This window comes from Arachis ipaensis, chromosome B6 (genome assembly GCF_059453495.1).
Source record: "Arachis ipaensis isolate K30076 ecotype BB chromosome B6, ASM5945349v1, whole genome shotgun sequence".
NCBI classification, from domain to species: Eukaryota; Viridiplantae; Streptophyta; class Magnoliopsida; order Fabales; family Fabaceae; genus Arachis; species Arachis ipaensis.
The window spans coordinates 65,421,176-65,434,233 of record NC_142441.1 but is presented as its reverse complement, the minus strand read 5'-3'; the positions used below and the strand labels follow the sequence as shown (position 1 = coordinate 65,434,233).

The 13,058-nt window shown below is 46.7% G+C and overlaps 8 non-coding genes and 30 pseudogenes across 8 annotated transcripts; all 38 read right to left on the bottom strand.

The window, feature by feature from the left end:
• Window positions 1-31: 31 nt before the first annotated feature.
• On the bottom strand, window positions 32-150 carry LOC148556490 (5S ribosomal RNA; annotated as a pseudogene).
• A 200-nt stretch (window positions 151-350) lies between these two features.
• LOC148556489 (5S ribosomal RNA) lies at window positions 351-469 on the bottom strand (annotated as a pseudogene).
• Window positions 470-979: 510 nt separating this feature from the next.
• LOC148556488 (5S ribosomal RNA) lies at window positions 980-1,097 on the bottom strand (annotated as a pseudogene).
• A 179-nt stretch (window positions 1,098-1,276) lies between these two features.
• LOC148556487 (5S ribosomal RNA) lies at window positions 1,277-1,395 on the bottom strand (annotated as a pseudogene).
• Window positions 1,396-1,595: 200 nt separating this feature from the next.
• Window positions 1,596-1,714, bottom strand: LOC148556486 (5S ribosomal RNA; annotated as a pseudogene).
• Window positions 1,715-1,903: 189 nt separating this feature from the next.
• Window positions 1,904-2,039, bottom strand: LOC148556485 (5S ribosomal RNA; annotated as a pseudogene).
• Window positions 2,040-2,251: 212 nt separating this feature from the next.
• On the bottom strand, window positions 2,252-2,370 carry LOC148556484 (5S ribosomal RNA). The gene has a single exon (XR_015891599.1). It is a non-coding gene; the product is annotated as a 5S ribosomal RNA (ribosomal RNA).
• A 177-nt stretch (window positions 2,371-2,547) lies between these two features.
• Window positions 2,548-2,666, bottom strand: LOC148556483 (5S ribosomal RNA; annotated as a pseudogene).
• Window positions 2,667-2,856: 190 nt separating this feature from the next.
• Window positions 2,857-2,992, bottom strand: LOC148556482 (5S ribosomal RNA; annotated as a pseudogene).
• A 180-nt stretch (window positions 2,993-3,172) lies between these two features.
• On the bottom strand, window positions 3,173-3,291 carry LOC148556481 (5S ribosomal RNA; annotated as a pseudogene).
• A 187-nt stretch (window positions 3,292-3,478) lies between these two features.
• Window positions 3,479-3,597, bottom strand: LOC148556480 (5S ribosomal RNA). Its single transcript, XR_015891346.1, has one exon. It is a non-coding gene; the product is annotated as a 5S ribosomal RNA (ribosomal RNA).
• Window positions 3,598-3,776: 179 nt separating this feature from the next.
• LOC148556479 (5S ribosomal RNA) lies at window positions 3,777-3,895 on the bottom strand (annotated as a pseudogene).
• Window positions 3,896-4,079: 184 nt separating this feature from the next.
• On the bottom strand, window positions 4,080-4,215 carry LOC148556478 (5S ribosomal RNA; annotated as a pseudogene).
• A 180-nt stretch (window positions 4,216-4,395) lies between these two features.
• On the bottom strand, window positions 4,396-4,514 carry LOC148556477 (5S ribosomal RNA; annotated as a pseudogene).
• Window positions 4,515-5,059: 545 nt separating this feature from the next.
• LOC148556476 (5S ribosomal RNA) lies at window positions 5,060-5,178 on the bottom strand (annotated as a pseudogene).
• A 179-nt stretch (window positions 5,179-5,357) lies between these two features.
• LOC148556475 (5S ribosomal RNA) lies at window positions 5,358-5,476 on the bottom strand (annotated as a pseudogene).
• Window positions 5,477-5,660: 184 nt separating this feature from the next.
• On the bottom strand, window positions 5,661-5,796 carry LOC148556474 (5S ribosomal RNA; annotated as a pseudogene).
• A 189-nt stretch (window positions 5,797-5,985) lies between these two features.
• Window positions 5,986-6,104, bottom strand: LOC148556473 (5S ribosomal RNA). Its single transcript, XR_015891648.1, has one exon. It is a non-coding gene; the product is annotated as a 5S ribosomal RNA (ribosomal RNA).
• A 179-nt stretch (window positions 6,105-6,283) lies between these two features.
• On the bottom strand, window positions 6,284-6,402 carry LOC148556472 (5S ribosomal RNA; annotated as a pseudogene).
• A 200-nt stretch (window positions 6,403-6,602) lies between these two features.
• Window positions 6,603-6,721, bottom strand: LOC148556471 (5S ribosomal RNA; annotated as a pseudogene).
• Window positions 6,722-6,910: 189 nt separating this feature from the next.
• LOC148556470 (5S ribosomal RNA) lies at window positions 6,911-7,046 on the bottom strand (annotated as a pseudogene).
• Window positions 7,047-7,257: 211 nt separating this feature from the next.
• On the bottom strand, window positions 7,258-7,376 carry LOC148556469 (5S ribosomal RNA). Its single transcript, XR_015891598.1, has one exon. It is a non-coding gene; the product is annotated as a 5S ribosomal RNA (ribosomal RNA).
• Window positions 7,377-7,557: 181 nt separating this feature from the next.
• Window positions 7,558-7,676, bottom strand: LOC148556468 (5S ribosomal RNA; annotated as a pseudogene).
• Window positions 7,677-7,861: 185 nt separating this feature from the next.
• LOC148556467 (5S ribosomal RNA) lies at window positions 7,862-7,980 on the bottom strand (annotated as a pseudogene).
• A 182-nt stretch (window positions 7,981-8,162) lies between these two features.
• LOC148556466 (5S ribosomal RNA) lies at window positions 8,163-8,281 on the bottom strand (annotated as a pseudogene).
• A 188-nt stretch (window positions 8,282-8,469) lies between these two features.
• Window positions 8,470-8,588, bottom strand: LOC148556465 (5S ribosomal RNA; annotated as a pseudogene).
• Window positions 8,589-9,103: 515 nt separating this feature from the next.
• LOC148556464 (5S ribosomal RNA) lies at window positions 9,104-9,222 on the bottom strand (annotated as a pseudogene).
• A 179-nt stretch (window positions 9,223-9,401) lies between these two features.
• On the bottom strand, window positions 9,402-9,520 carry LOC148556463 (5S ribosomal RNA; annotated as a pseudogene).
• Window positions 9,521-9,719: 199 nt separating this feature from the next.
• Window positions 9,720-9,838, bottom strand: LOC148556462 (5S ribosomal RNA; annotated as a pseudogene).
• A 190-nt stretch (window positions 9,839-10,028) lies between these two features.
• On the bottom strand, window positions 10,029-10,164 carry LOC148556461 (5S ribosomal RNA; annotated as a pseudogene).
• A 209-nt stretch (window positions 10,165-10,373) lies between these two features.
• Window positions 10,374-10,492, bottom strand: LOC148556460 (5S ribosomal RNA). The gene has a single exon (XR_015890804.1). It is a non-coding gene; the product is annotated as a 5S ribosomal RNA (ribosomal RNA).
• Window positions 10,493-10,671: 179 nt separating this feature from the next.
• Window positions 10,672-10,790, bottom strand: LOC148556459 (5S ribosomal RNA). The gene has a single exon (XR_015891653.1). It is a non-coding gene; the product is annotated as a 5S ribosomal RNA (ribosomal RNA).
• A 190-nt stretch (window positions 10,791-10,980) lies between these two features.
• On the bottom strand, window positions 10,981-11,099 carry LOC148556458 (5S ribosomal RNA; annotated as a pseudogene).
• Window positions 11,100-11,306: 207 nt separating this feature from the next.
• LOC148556457 (5S ribosomal RNA) lies at window positions 11,307-11,425 on the bottom strand (annotated as a pseudogene).
• Window positions 11,426-11,628: 203 nt separating this feature from the next.
• On the bottom strand, window positions 11,629-11,764 carry LOC148556456 (5S ribosomal RNA; annotated as a pseudogene).
• A 178-nt stretch (window positions 11,765-11,942) lies between these two features.
• LOC148556455 (5S ribosomal RNA) lies at window positions 11,943-12,061 on the bottom strand. Its single transcript, XR_015891642.1, has one exon. It is a non-coding gene; the product is annotated as a 5S ribosomal RNA (ribosomal RNA).
• Window positions 12,062-12,253: 192 nt separating this feature from the next.
• LOC148556454 (5S ribosomal RNA) lies at window positions 12,254-12,372 on the bottom strand (annotated as a pseudogene).
• Window positions 12,373-12,879: 507 nt separating this feature from the next.
• LOC148556453 (5S ribosomal RNA) lies at window positions 12,880-12,998 on the bottom strand. The gene has a single exon (XR_015891489.1). It is a non-coding gene; the product is annotated as a 5S ribosomal RNA (ribosomal RNA).
• Between the last annotated feature and the right edge of the window lie 60 nt (window positions 12,999-13,058).

Below are 13,058 nucleotides of genomic sequence, written 5' to 3'. Positions count from 1 at the left end.
AAGAACAAGTGTAAGCACGACGTAAAAAAAAAAGCTGCTACACGAGGACTTCCTAGGAGGTCACCCATCCTAGTACTACTCTCGCCCAAGCACGCTTAGCTGCGAAATTCTGATGGGATCCAGTGCATTAATGCTGGTATGATCGCACCTGTTAAAGTATGCGCACACAATTATCATAAGCATGCCTCGCGACGTGGTGTAAGTCGAGCTGCGAATCCCTGCAGGTCCCGTGCGAGCTTGCCAAAAATCAGGTCATTGAGGCCCGCTTTAGCTAAACTATTCAATATAGCGTCGTTTAAAGAACAAGGGTAAGCACGACGTAAAAAAAAATAAAAAAATAATAAATAAAAAAGGTGCTACACGAGGACTTCCCAGGAGGTCACCCATCCTAATACTACTCTTGCCCAAGCACGCTTAACAGCAAAATTCTGATGGGATCCGGTACATTAGTGCTGGTATGATCGTACCTGTTAAAGTATGCGCACACAATTATCATAAGCATGTCTCGCGACGTAGGGTAAGTCGAGCTGCGAATCCCTGCGGGGCCCGTGCGAGCTTGCCGAAAATCAGGTCATTGAGGATCGCTTTAGCTAAACTATTCAAGATAGCGTCGTTTAAAAAACGAGGGTAAGCACGACGATAATAAAAAAAAAGAGGTGCAACATGAGGACCTGCCAAGAGGTCACCCATCCTAGTACTACTCTCGTCCTAGTACTACTCTCGCCCAAACACGCTTAACTGCGGAGTTCTGATGGGATCTGGTGCATTAGTGCTGGTATGATCGCACCTATTAAAGTAGGCGCACACAATTATCATAAGCATGTCTCGCGACGTAGGGTAAGTCGAGCTGCGAAGCCTTACAGGGCTCGTGTGAGCTTGCTGAAAATCAGGTCATTGAGGTTCGCTTTAGCGAAACTATTCAAGTTAGCGTCATTTAAAGAACGAGGGTAAGCACGACGTAAAAAAAAAAAAAAAAAAAGAGGTGCGACACAAGGACTTCCCAAAAGGTCACCCATCCTAGTACTACTCTCGCCCAAGCACGCTAGCTGCGGAATTCTGATGGGATCCGGTACATTAATGCTGGTATGATCGCACCTGTTAAAGTATGCGTACACAATTATCATAAGCATGTCTCGCGACGTAGGGTATGTCGAACTGCGAATCCCTTTGGGGCCCGTGCGAGCTTGCCGAAAATCAGGTCATTGAGGCTCGCTTTAGCTAAACTATTCAATATAGCGTCGTTTAAAGAACAAGTGTAAGCACGACGTAAAAAAAAAAGCTGCTACACGAGGACTTCCTAGGAGGTCACCCATCCTAGTACTACTCTAGCCGAAGCACGCTTAGCTGCGGAATTCTGATGGGATCCAGTGCATTAATGCTGGTATGATCGCACCTGTTAAAGTATGCGCACACAATTATCATAATCATGCCTAGCGACGTAGTGTATGTCGAGCTGCGAATCCCTGCGGGTCCCGTGCGAGCTTGCCGAAAATCAGGTCATTGAGGCCCGCTTTAGCTTAACTATTCAATATAGCGTCGTTTAAAGAACAAGGGTAAGCACGACGTAAAAAAAAATAAAAAAATAATAAATAAAAAAGGTGCTACACGAGGACTTCCTAGGAGGTCACCCATCCTAATACTACTCTTGCCCAAGCACGCTTAACAGCAAAATTCTGATGGGATCCGGTACATTAGTGCTGGTATGATCGTACCTGTTAAAGTATGCGCACACAATTATCATAAGCATGTCTCGCGACGTAGGGTAAGTCGAGCTGCGAATCCCTATGGGGCCCGTGCGAGCTTGCCGAAAATCAGGTCATTGAGGCTCGCTTTAGCTAAACTATTCAAGATAGCGTCGTTTAAAGAACGAGGGTAAGCACGACGTAAAAAAAACAAAAAAAAAGAGGTGCAACATGGGGACTTCCCAGGAGGTCACCCATCCTAGTACTACTCTCGTCCTAGTACTACTCTCGCCCAAGCACGCTTAACTGCGGAGTTCTGATGGGATCCGGTGCATTAGTGCTGGTATGATCGCACCTATTAAAGTATGCGCACACAATTATCATAAGCATGTCTTGCGACGTAGGGTAAGTCGAGTTGTGAAGCGCTGCGGGGCCCGTGTGAGCTTGAAGAAAATCAGGTCATTGAGGTTTGCTTTAGCGAAACTATTCAAGTTAGCGTCGTTTAAAGAACGAGGGTAAGCACGACGTAAAAAAAAAGGGTAAGCATGACGTAAAAAAAAAAAAAAAAAGAGGTGCAACACGAGGACTTCCCAGGAAGTCACTCATCCTAGTACTACTCTCGCCCAAGCATGCTTAACTGCGGAGTTCTGATGGGATCCGGTGCATTAGTGCTGGTATGATCGCACCTATTAAGTATGCGCACACAATTACCATAAGCATGCCTCGCGACGTAGGGTAAGTCGAGCTGCGAAGCCCTGCGGGGCCCGTGTGAGCTTGCCGAAAATCAGGTCATTGAGGTTCGCTTTAGCGAAACTATTCAAGTTAGCGTCGTTTAAAGAACGAGGGTAAGCACGACGTAAAAAAAAAGGTGCTACACGAGGACTTCCCAGGAGGTCACCCATCCTAGTACTACTCTCGTCCAAGCACGCTTAACTGCGGAATTCTGATGGGATCCGGTGCATTAGTGCTGGTATGATCGTACCTGTTAAAGTATGTGCACACAATTATCATAAGCATGTCTCGCGACGTAGGGTAAGTCGAGCTACGAATCCCTGCGGGGCCCGTGCGAGCTTGCCAAAAATCAGGTCATTGAGGCTCGCTTTAGCTAAACTATTCAAGATAGCGTCGTTTAAAGAACGAGGGTAAGCACGACGTAAAAAAAAACAAAAAAAAAGAGGTGCAACATGGGGACATCCCAGGAGGTCACCCATCCTAGTACTACTCTCGTCCTAGTACTACTCTCACCCAAGCACGCTTAACTGCGGAGTTCTGATGGGATCTGGTGCATTAGTGCTGGTATGATCGCACCTATTAAAGTATGCGCACACAATTATCATAAGCATGTCTTGCGACGTAGGGTAAGTCGAGTTGCGAAGCACTGCGGGGCCCATGTGAGCTTGAAGAAAATCAGGTCATTGAGGTTCGCTTTAGCGAAACTATTCAAGTTAGCGTCATTTAAAGAACGAGGGTAAGCACGACGTAAAAAAAAAAAGGTGCTACACGAGGACTTCCCAGGAGGTCACCCATCCTAGTACTACTCTCGTCCAATCACGCTTAACTGCGGAATTCTGATGGGATCCGGTGCATTAGTGCTGGTATGATGGCACCTGTTAAAGTATGCGCACACAATTATAATGAGCATGTCTCGCGACGTAGGGTAAGTCGAGCTGCGAATCCCTGCGGGGCCGTGCGAGCTTGCCGAAAAATAGGTCATTGAGGCTCGCTTTAGCTAAACTATTCAAGATAGCGTCGTTTAAAGAACGAGGGTAAGAACGACGTAAAAAAAAAAAAAAAAAAAGGTGCAACATGGGGACTTCCCAGGAGGTCACCCATCCTAGTACTACTCTCGCCCAAGCACGCTTAATTGCGGAGTTCTGATGGGATCCGGTGCATTAGTGCTGGTATGATCGCACCTATTAAGTATGCGCACACAATTACCATAAACATTTCTCGCGACGTGGGGTATGTCGAGCTGCGAAGCCCTGCGGGGCCCGTGTGAGCTTGCCGAAAATCAGGTCATTGAGGTTCGCTTTAGCGAAACTATTCATGTTAGAGTCATTTAAAGAATGAGGGTAAGCACGACGTAAAAAAAAAAGGGTGTAACACGAGGACTTCCCAGGAGGGCACCCATCCTAGTACTATTCTTGCGCAAGCACGCTTAACTGTAGAGTTCTGATGGGATCCGGTGCATTAGTGCTGGTATGATCACACCTGTTAAAGTATGCGCACACAATTATCATAAGCATGTCTCGTAACGTAGGGTAAGTCGAGCTGCGAATCCCTACGGGGCCCGTGCGAGCTTGCCGAAAATCAGGTCATTGAGGCTCGCTTTAGCTAAACTGTTTAATATAGCGTCGTTTAAAGAACGAGGGTAAGCACGACGATAATAAAAAAAAAGAGGTGCAACATGAGGACTTGCCAAGAGGTCACCCATCCTAGTACTACTCTCGTCCTAGTACTACTCTCGCCCAAACACGCTTAACTGCGGAGTTCTGATGGGATCTGGTGCATTAGTGCTGGTATGATCGCACCTATTAAAGTAGGCGCACACAATTATCATAAGCATGTCTCGCGACGTAGGGTAAGTCGGGCTGCGAAGCCTTACGGGGCTCGTGTGAGCTTGCCGAAAATCAGGTCATTGAGGTTCGCTTTAGCGAAACTATTCAAGTTAGCGTCATTTAAAGAACGAGTGTAAGCACGACGTAGAAAAAAAAAGCTGCTACACGAGGACTTCCTAGGAGGTCACCCATCCTAGTACTACTCTCGCCGAAGCACGCTTAGCTGCGGAATTCTGATGGGATCCAGTGCATTAATGCTGGTATGATCGCACCTGTTAAAGTATGCGCACACAATTATCATAAGCATGCCTAGCGACGTAGTGTCAGTCGAGCTGCGAATCCCTGCGGGTCCCGTGCGAGCTTGCCGAAAATCAGGTCATTGAGGCCCGCTTTAGCTAAACTATTCAATATAGCGTCGTTTAAAGAACAAGGGTAAGCACGACGTAAAAAAAAATAAAAAAATAATAAATAAAAATGGTGCTACACGAGGACTTCCCAGGAGGTCACCCATCCTAGTACTACTCTCGTCCTAGTACTACTCTCGCCCAAGCACGCTTAACTGTGGAGTTCTGATGGGATCCGGTGCATTAGTGCTGGTATGATCCCTCCTATTAAAGTATGCGCACACAATTATCATAAGCATGTCTTGCGACCTAGGGTAAGTCGAGTTGTGAAGCGCTGCGGGGCCCGTGTGAGCTTGAAGAAAATCAGGTCATTGAGGTTCGCTTTAGCGAAACTATTCAAGTTAGCATCGTTTAAAGAACGAGGGTAAGCACGATGTAAAAAAAAAGGGTAAGCACGACGTAAAAAAAAAAAAAAGAGGTGGAACACGAGGACTTCCCAGGAAGTCACTCATCCTAGTACTACTCTCGCCCAAGCATGCTTAACTGCGGAGTTCTGATGGGATCCGGTGCATTAGTGCTGGTATGATCGCACCTATTAAGTATGCGCACACAATTACCATAAGCATTTCTCGCGACGTAGGGTAAGTCGAGCTGCGAAGCCCTGCGGGGCCCGTGTGAGCTTGCCGAAAATCAGGTCATTGAGGTTCGCTTTAGCGAAACTATTCATGTTAGAGTCATTTAAAGAATGAGGGTAAGCACGACGTAAAAAAAAAACGGTGCAACACGAGGACTTCCTAGGAGGGCACCCATCCTAGTACTATTCTTGCGCAAGCACGCTTAACTGTAGAGTTCTGATGGGATCCGGTGCATTAGTGCTGGTATGATCGCACCTGTTAAAGTATGCGCACACAATTATCATAAGCATGTCTCGTAACGTAGGGTAAGTCGAGCTGCGAATCCCTACGGGGCCCGTGCGAGCTTGCCAAAAATCAGGTCATTGAGGCTCGCTTTAGCTAAACTGTTTAATATAGGTCGTTTAAAGAACGAGGGTAAGCACGACGATAATAAAAAAAAAAGAGGTGCAACATGAGGACTTCCCAGGAGGTCACCCATCCTAGTACTACTCTCGTCCTAGTACTACTCTCGCCCAAACACGCTTAACTGCGGAGTTCTGATGGGATCTGGTGCATTAGTGCTGGTATGATCGCACCTATTAAAGTAGGCGCACACAATTATCATAAGCATGTCTCGCGACGTAGGGTAAGTCGGGCTGCGAAGCCTTACGGGGCTCGTGTGAGCTTGCCGAAAATCAGGTCATTGAGGTTCGCTTTAGCGAAACTATTCAAGTTAGCGTCATTTAAAGAACGAGGGTAAGCACGACGTAAAAAAAAAAAAAAAAAAGAGGTGCGTCACAAGGACTTCCCAAAAGGTCACCCATCCTAGTACTACTCTCGCCCAAGCACGCTTAGCTGCGGAATTCTGATGGGATCCGGTGCATTAATGCTGGTATGATCGCACCTGTTAAAGTATGCGTACACAATTATCATAAGCATGTCTCGCGACGTAGGGTATGTCGAACTGCGAATCCCTATGGGGCCGTGCGAGCTTGCCGAAAATCAGGTCATTGAGGCTCGCTTTAGCTAAACTATTTAATATAGCGTCGTTTAAAGAACAAGTGTAAGCACAACGTAAAAAAAAAAAGCTGCTACACGAGGACTTCCTAGGAGGTCACCCATCCTAGTACTACTCTCGCCCAAGCACGCTTAGCTGCGGAATTCTGATGGGATCCAGTGCATTAATGCTGGTATGATCGCACCTGTTAAAGTATGCGCACACAATTATCATAAGCATGCCTCGCGACGTAGTGTAAGTCGAGCTGCGAATCCCTGCGGGTCCCGTGCGAGCTTGCCGAAAATCAGGTCATTGAGGCCCGCTTTAGCTAAACTATTCAATATAGCGTCGTTTAAAGAACAAGGGTAAGCACGACGTAAAAAAAAATAAAAAAATAATAAATAAAAAAGGTGCTACACGAGGACTTCCCAGGAGGTCACCCATCCTAATACTACTCTTGCCCAAGCACGCTTAACAGCAAAATTCTAATGGGATCCGGTACATTAGTGCTGGTATGATCGTACCTGTTAAAGTATGCGCACACAATTATCATAAGCATGTCTCGCGACGTAGGGTAAGTCGAGCTGCGAATCCCTGCGGGGCCCGTGCGAGCTTGCAGAAAATCAGGTCATTGAGGCTCGCTTTAGCTAAACTATTCAAGATAGCGTCGTTTAAAAAACGAGGGTAAGCACGACGTAAAAAAAACAAAAAAAAAGAGGTGCAACAAGGGGACTTCCCAGGAGGTCACCCATCCTAGTACTACTCTCGTCCTAGTACTACTCTCGCCCAAGCACGCTTAACTGCGGAGTTCTGATGGGATCCGGTGCATTAGTGCTGGTATGATCGCTCCTATTTAAGTATGCGCACACAATTATCATAAGCATGTCTTGTGACCTAGGGTAAGTCGAGTTGTGAAGCGCTGCGGGGCCCGTGTGAGCTTGAAGAAAATCAGGTCATTGAGGTTCGCTTTAGGGAAACTATTCAAGTTAGCGTCGTTTAAAGAACGAGGGTAAGCACGACGTAAAAAAAAGGGTAAGCACGACGTAAAAAAAAAAAAAAAAAGAGGTGCAACACGAGGACTTCCCAGGAAGTCACTCATCCTAGTACTACTCTCGCCCAAGCATGCTTAACTGCGGAGTTCTGATGGGATCCGGTGCATTAGTGCTGGTATGATCGCACCTATTAAGTATGCGCACACAATTACCATAAGCATTTCTCGCGACGTAGGGTAAGTCGAGCTGCGAAGCCCTGCGGGGCCCGTGTGAGCCTGCCGAAAATTAGGTCATTGAGGTTCGCTTTAGCGAAACTATTCATGTTAGAGTCGTTTAAAGAATGAGGGTAAGCACGACGTAAAAAAAAAAAAGGGTGCAACACGAGGACTTCCCAGGAGGGCACCCATCCTTGTACTATTCTTGCGCAAGCACGCTTAACTGTAGAGTTCTGATGGGATCCGGTGCATTAGTGCTGGTATGATCGCACCTGTTAAAGTATGCGCACACAATTATCATAAGCATGTCTCGTAACGTAGGGTAAGTCGAGCTGCGAATCCCTACGGGGCCCGTGCGAGCTTGCCGAAAATCAGGTCATTGAGGCTCGCTTTAGCTAAACTGTTTAATATAGGTCGTTTAAAGAACGAGGGTAAGCACGACGATAATAAAAAAAAAAAGAGGTGCAACATGAGGACTTCCCAGCAGGTCACCCATCCTAGTACTACTGTCGCCCAAGCACGCTTGACTGCGGAGTTCTGATGGGATCCGGTGCATTAGTGTTGGTATGGTCACACTTATTAAAGTATGCGCACACAATTATCATAAGCATGTCTCGCGACGTAGGGTAAGTCGAGCTGCGAAGCCCTGCGGGGCCCGTGTGAGCTTGCCAAAAATCAGGTCATTGAGATTCGCTTTAGCGAAACTATTCAAGTTTGCGTCGTTTAAAGAACGAGGGAAAGCACGATGTAAAAAAAAAAAGTGGTGCAACACGAGGACTTCCCAGGAGGTCAGCCATCCTAGTACTACTCTCACCCAAGCATGCTTAACGGCGGAGTTCTGATGGGATCCGGTGCATTAGTGCTGGTATGATCGCACTTGTTAAAGTATGCGCACACAATTATCATAAGCATGTCTCGTGACGTAGGGTATGTCGAGCTGCGAATCCCTGCGGGGCCCGTGCGAGCTTGCCGAAAATCAGGTCATTGAGGCTCGCTTTATCTAAACTATTTAATATAGCGTCGTTTAAAGAACAAGGGTATGCACGACGTAAAAAAATAAAAAAAAAGAGGTGCCACACGAGGACTTCCCAGGAGATCACCCATCCTAGTACTACTATCGCCCAAGCACACTTAACTGCAGAATTCTGATAGGATCCGGTGCATTAGTGCTGGTATGATCGCACCTGTTAAAGTATGCGCACACAATTATCATAAGCATGTCTCGCGACGTAGGGTAAGTCGAGTTGTGAATCCCTGCGGGGCCCGTGCGAGCTTGCCGAAAATCAGGAAATTGAGGCTTGCTTTAGCTAAACTATTCAAGATAGCGTCGTTTAAAGAACGAGGATAAACACGAGGTAAAAAAATACAAAAAAAATGGGGTACAACATGAGGACTTGCCAAGAGGTCACCCATCCTAGTACTACTCTCGTCCTAGTACTACTCTTGCCCAAACACGCTTAACTGCGGAGTTCTGATGGGATCCGGTGCATTAGTGCTGGTATGATCACACCTATTAAATTAGGCGCACACAATTATCATAAGCATCTCTCGCGACGTAGGGTAAGTCGAGCTGCGAAGCCCTAGGGGGCCCGTGTGAGCTTGCCGAAAATCAGGTCATTGAGGTTCGCTTTGGCGAGACTGTTCAAGTTAGCGTCATTTAAAGAACGAGGGTAAGCACGACGTAAAAAAAAAAAAAAAAAAAGGGTGCGACACAAGGACTTCCTAAGAGGTCACCCATCCTAGTACTACTCTCGCCCAAGCACGTTTAGCTGCGGAATTCTGATGGGATCCGGTGCATTAATGCTGGTATGATCGCACCTGTTAAAGTATGTGCACACAATTATCATAAGCATGTCTCGCGACGTAGGGTATGTCGAACTGCGAATCACTATGGGGCCCCTGCAAGCATGCCGAAAATCAGGTCATTGAGGCTCGCTTTAGCTAAACTATTCAATATAGCGTCGTTTAAAGAACAAGGGTAAGCACGACGTAAAAAAAAAAGGTGCTACACGAGGACTTCCCAGGAAGTCACCCATCCTAGTACTACTCTCGCCCAAGCACGCTTAGCTGCGGAATTATGATGGGATACGGTGCATTAATTCTGGTGTGATCGCACCTGTTAAAGTATGCGCACACAATTATCATAAGCATGCCTCGCGACGTAGCGTAAGTCGAGTTGCGAATCCCTGCGGGGCCCGTGTGAGCTTGGCGAAAATTAGGTCATTGAGGCTCGCTTTAGCTAAGCTATTCAATATAGCGTCGTTTAAAGAACAAGGGTAAGCACGACGTAAAAAAAATAAAAAAATAATAAATAAAAAAGGTGCTACACGAGGACTTCCCAAGAGGTCACCCATCATAATACTACTCTCGCCCAAGCACGCTTAACTGCGAAATTCTGATGGGATCCGATGCATTAGTGCTGGTATGATCGTACCTGTTAAAGTATGCGCACACAATTATTATAAGCATGTCTCGCGACGTAGGGTAAGTCGAGCTGCGAATCGCTGCGGGGCCCGTGCGAGCTTGCCGAAAATCAGGTCATTGAGGCTCGCTTTAGCTAAACTATTCAAGATAGCGTCGTTTAAAGAACGAGGGTAAGCACGACGTAAAAAAAAAACAAAAAAAAGAGGTGCAACATAGGGACTTCCCAGGAGGTCACCCATCCTAGTACTACTCTCGTCCTAGTACTACTCTCGCCCAAGCACGCTTAACTGCGGAGTTCTGATGGGATCCGGTGCATTAGTGCTGGTATGATCGCAAATATTAAAGTATGCGCACACAATTATCATAAGCATGTCTTGCGACGTAGGGTAAGTCGAGTTGCGAAGGGTTGCGGGGCCCGTGTGAGCTTGAAGAAAATCAGGTCATTGAGGTTCGCTTTAGCGAAACTATTCAAGTTAGCGTCGTTTAAAGAACGAGGGTAAGCACGAAGTAAAAAAAAAGGGGTAAGCACGACGTAAAAAAAAAAAAAGAGGTGCAACACGAGGACTTCCCAGGAGTTCACACATCATAGTACTACTCTCGCTCAAGCACGCTTAGCTGCGGAGTTCTGATGGGATCCGGTGCATTAGTGCTGGTATGATCGCACCTATTAAAGTTTGCGCACACAATTATCATAAGCATGTCTCGCGACGTAGGGTAAGTCGAGCTGCGAAGCCCTGCGGGGCCTGTGTGAGCTTGCCGAAAATCAGGTCATTGAGGTTTGCTTTAGCGAAACTATTCAAGTTAGCGTCGTTTAAAGAACGAGGGTAAGCACGACGTAAAAAAAAAAGGTGCTACACGAGGACTTCCCAGGAGGTCACCCATCCTAGTACTACTCTCGTCCAAGCACGCTTAACTACGGAATTCTGATGGGATCCGGTGCATTAGTGCTGGTATGATGGCACCTGTTAAAGTATGAGCACACAATTATCATAAGTATGTCTCGCGACGTAGGGTAAGTCGAGCTGTGAATCCCTGCGGGGCCCGTGCGAGCTTGCCGAAAATCAGGTCATTGAGGCTCGCTTTAGCTAAACTATTCAAGATAGCGTCGTTTAAAGAACGAGGGTAAGCACGACGTAAAAAAAAACAAAAAAAAAGAGGTGCAACATGGGGACTTCCCAGGAGGTCACCCATCCTAGTACTACTCTCGCCCAAGCACGCTTAAATGCGGAGTTCTGATGGGATCCGATGCATTAGTGCTGGTATGATCGCACCTATTAAAGTATGCGCACACAATTATCATAAGCATGTCTTGCGACGTAGGGTAAGTCGAGTTGCGAAGCGCTGCGGGGCCCATGTGAGCTTGAAGAAAATCAGGTCATTGAGGTAGGCTTTAGCTAAACTATTCAAGTTAGCGTCGTTTAAAGAACGAGGGTAAGCACGAAGTAAAAAAAAAGGGTAAGCACGACGTAAAAAAAAAAAAGAGGTGCAACACGATGACTTCCCAGGAGTTCACACATCCTATTACTACTCTCGCCCAAGCACGCTTAACTGCGGAGTTCTGATAGGATCGGGTGCATTAGTGCTGGTATGATCGCAACTATTAAAGTATGCGCACACAATTATCATAAGCATGTCTCGCGACGTAGGGTAAGTCGAGCTGCGAAGCCCTGCAGGGCCCGTGTGAGCTTGCCGAAAATCAGGTCATTGAAGTTCGCTTTAGCGAAACTATTCAAGTTAGCTTCGTTTAAAGAACGAGGGTAAGCACGACGTAGAAAAAAAACTAAAAAAACAAAAAAAAAGAAGAGGTGCAACATGGGGACTTCCCAGGAGGTCACACATCCTTGTACTACTTTCGTCCTAGTACCACTCTCGCCCAAGCACGCTTAACTGCGGAGTTCTGATGGGATCCGGTGCATTAGTGCTGGTATGATCGCACCTATTAAAGTATGCGCACACAATTATCATAAGCATGTCTTGCGACGTAGGGTAAGTCGAGTTGCGAAGGGCTGCGGGGCCCATGTGAGCTTGAAGAAAATCAGGTCATTGAGGTTCGCTTTAGCGAAACAATTCAAGTTAGCGTCATTTAAAGAACGAGGGTAAGCACGACGTAAAAAAAAAGGTGCTACACGAGGACTTCCCAGGAGGTCACCCATCCTAGTACTACTCTCGTCCAAGCACGCTTAACTGCGGAATTCTGATGGGATCCGGTGCATTAGTGCTGGTATGATGGCACCTGTTAAAGTATGCGCACACAATTATCATGACCATGTCTCGCGACGTAGTGTAAGTCGAGCTGCGAATCCCTGCGGGGCCCGTGCGAGCTTGCCGAAAAATAGGTCATTGAGGCTCGCTTTAGCTAAACTATTCAAGATAGCGTCATTTAAAGAACGAGGGTAAGAACGACGTAAAAAAAAAAACAAAAAAAAAGAGGTGCAACATGGGGACTTCCCAGGAGGGCACCCATCCTAGTACTATTCTTGCGCAAGCACGCTTAACTGTAGAGTTCTGATGGGATCCGGTGCATTAGTGCTGGTATGATCGCACCTGTTAAAGTATGCGCACACAATTATCATAAGCATGTCTCGTAACGTAGGGGAAGTCGAGCTGCGAATCCCTACGGGGCCCGTGCGAGCTTGCCGAAAATCAGGTCATTGAGGCTCGCTTTAGCTAAACTGTTTAATATAGCGTCGTTTAAAGAACGAGGGTAAGCACGACGATAATAAAAAAAAGAGGAGCAACATGAGGACTTGCCAAGAGGTCACCCATCCTAGTACTACTCTAGTCCTAGTACTACTCTCGCCCAAACACGCTTAACTGCGGAGTTCTGATGGGATCTGGTGCATTAGTGCTGGTATGATCGCACCTATTAAAGTAGGCGCACACAATTATCATAAGCATGTCTCGCGATGTAGGGTAAGTCGAGCTGCGAAGCCTTACGGGGCTCGTGTGAGCTTGCCGAAAATCAGGTCATTGAGGTTCGCTTTAGCGAAGCTATTCAAGTTAGCGTCATTTAAAGATTGAGGGTAAGCACGACGTAAAAAAAAAAAAAAAAAGTGGTGCGACACAAGGACTTCCCAAAAGGTCACCCATCTTAGTACTACTCTCGCCCAAGCACGCTTAGCTGCGGAATTCTGATGGGATCCGGTGCATTAATGCTGGTATGATCGCACCTGTTAAAGTATGCGTACAGAATTTTCATAAGCATGTCTCGCGACGTAGGGTATGTCGAACT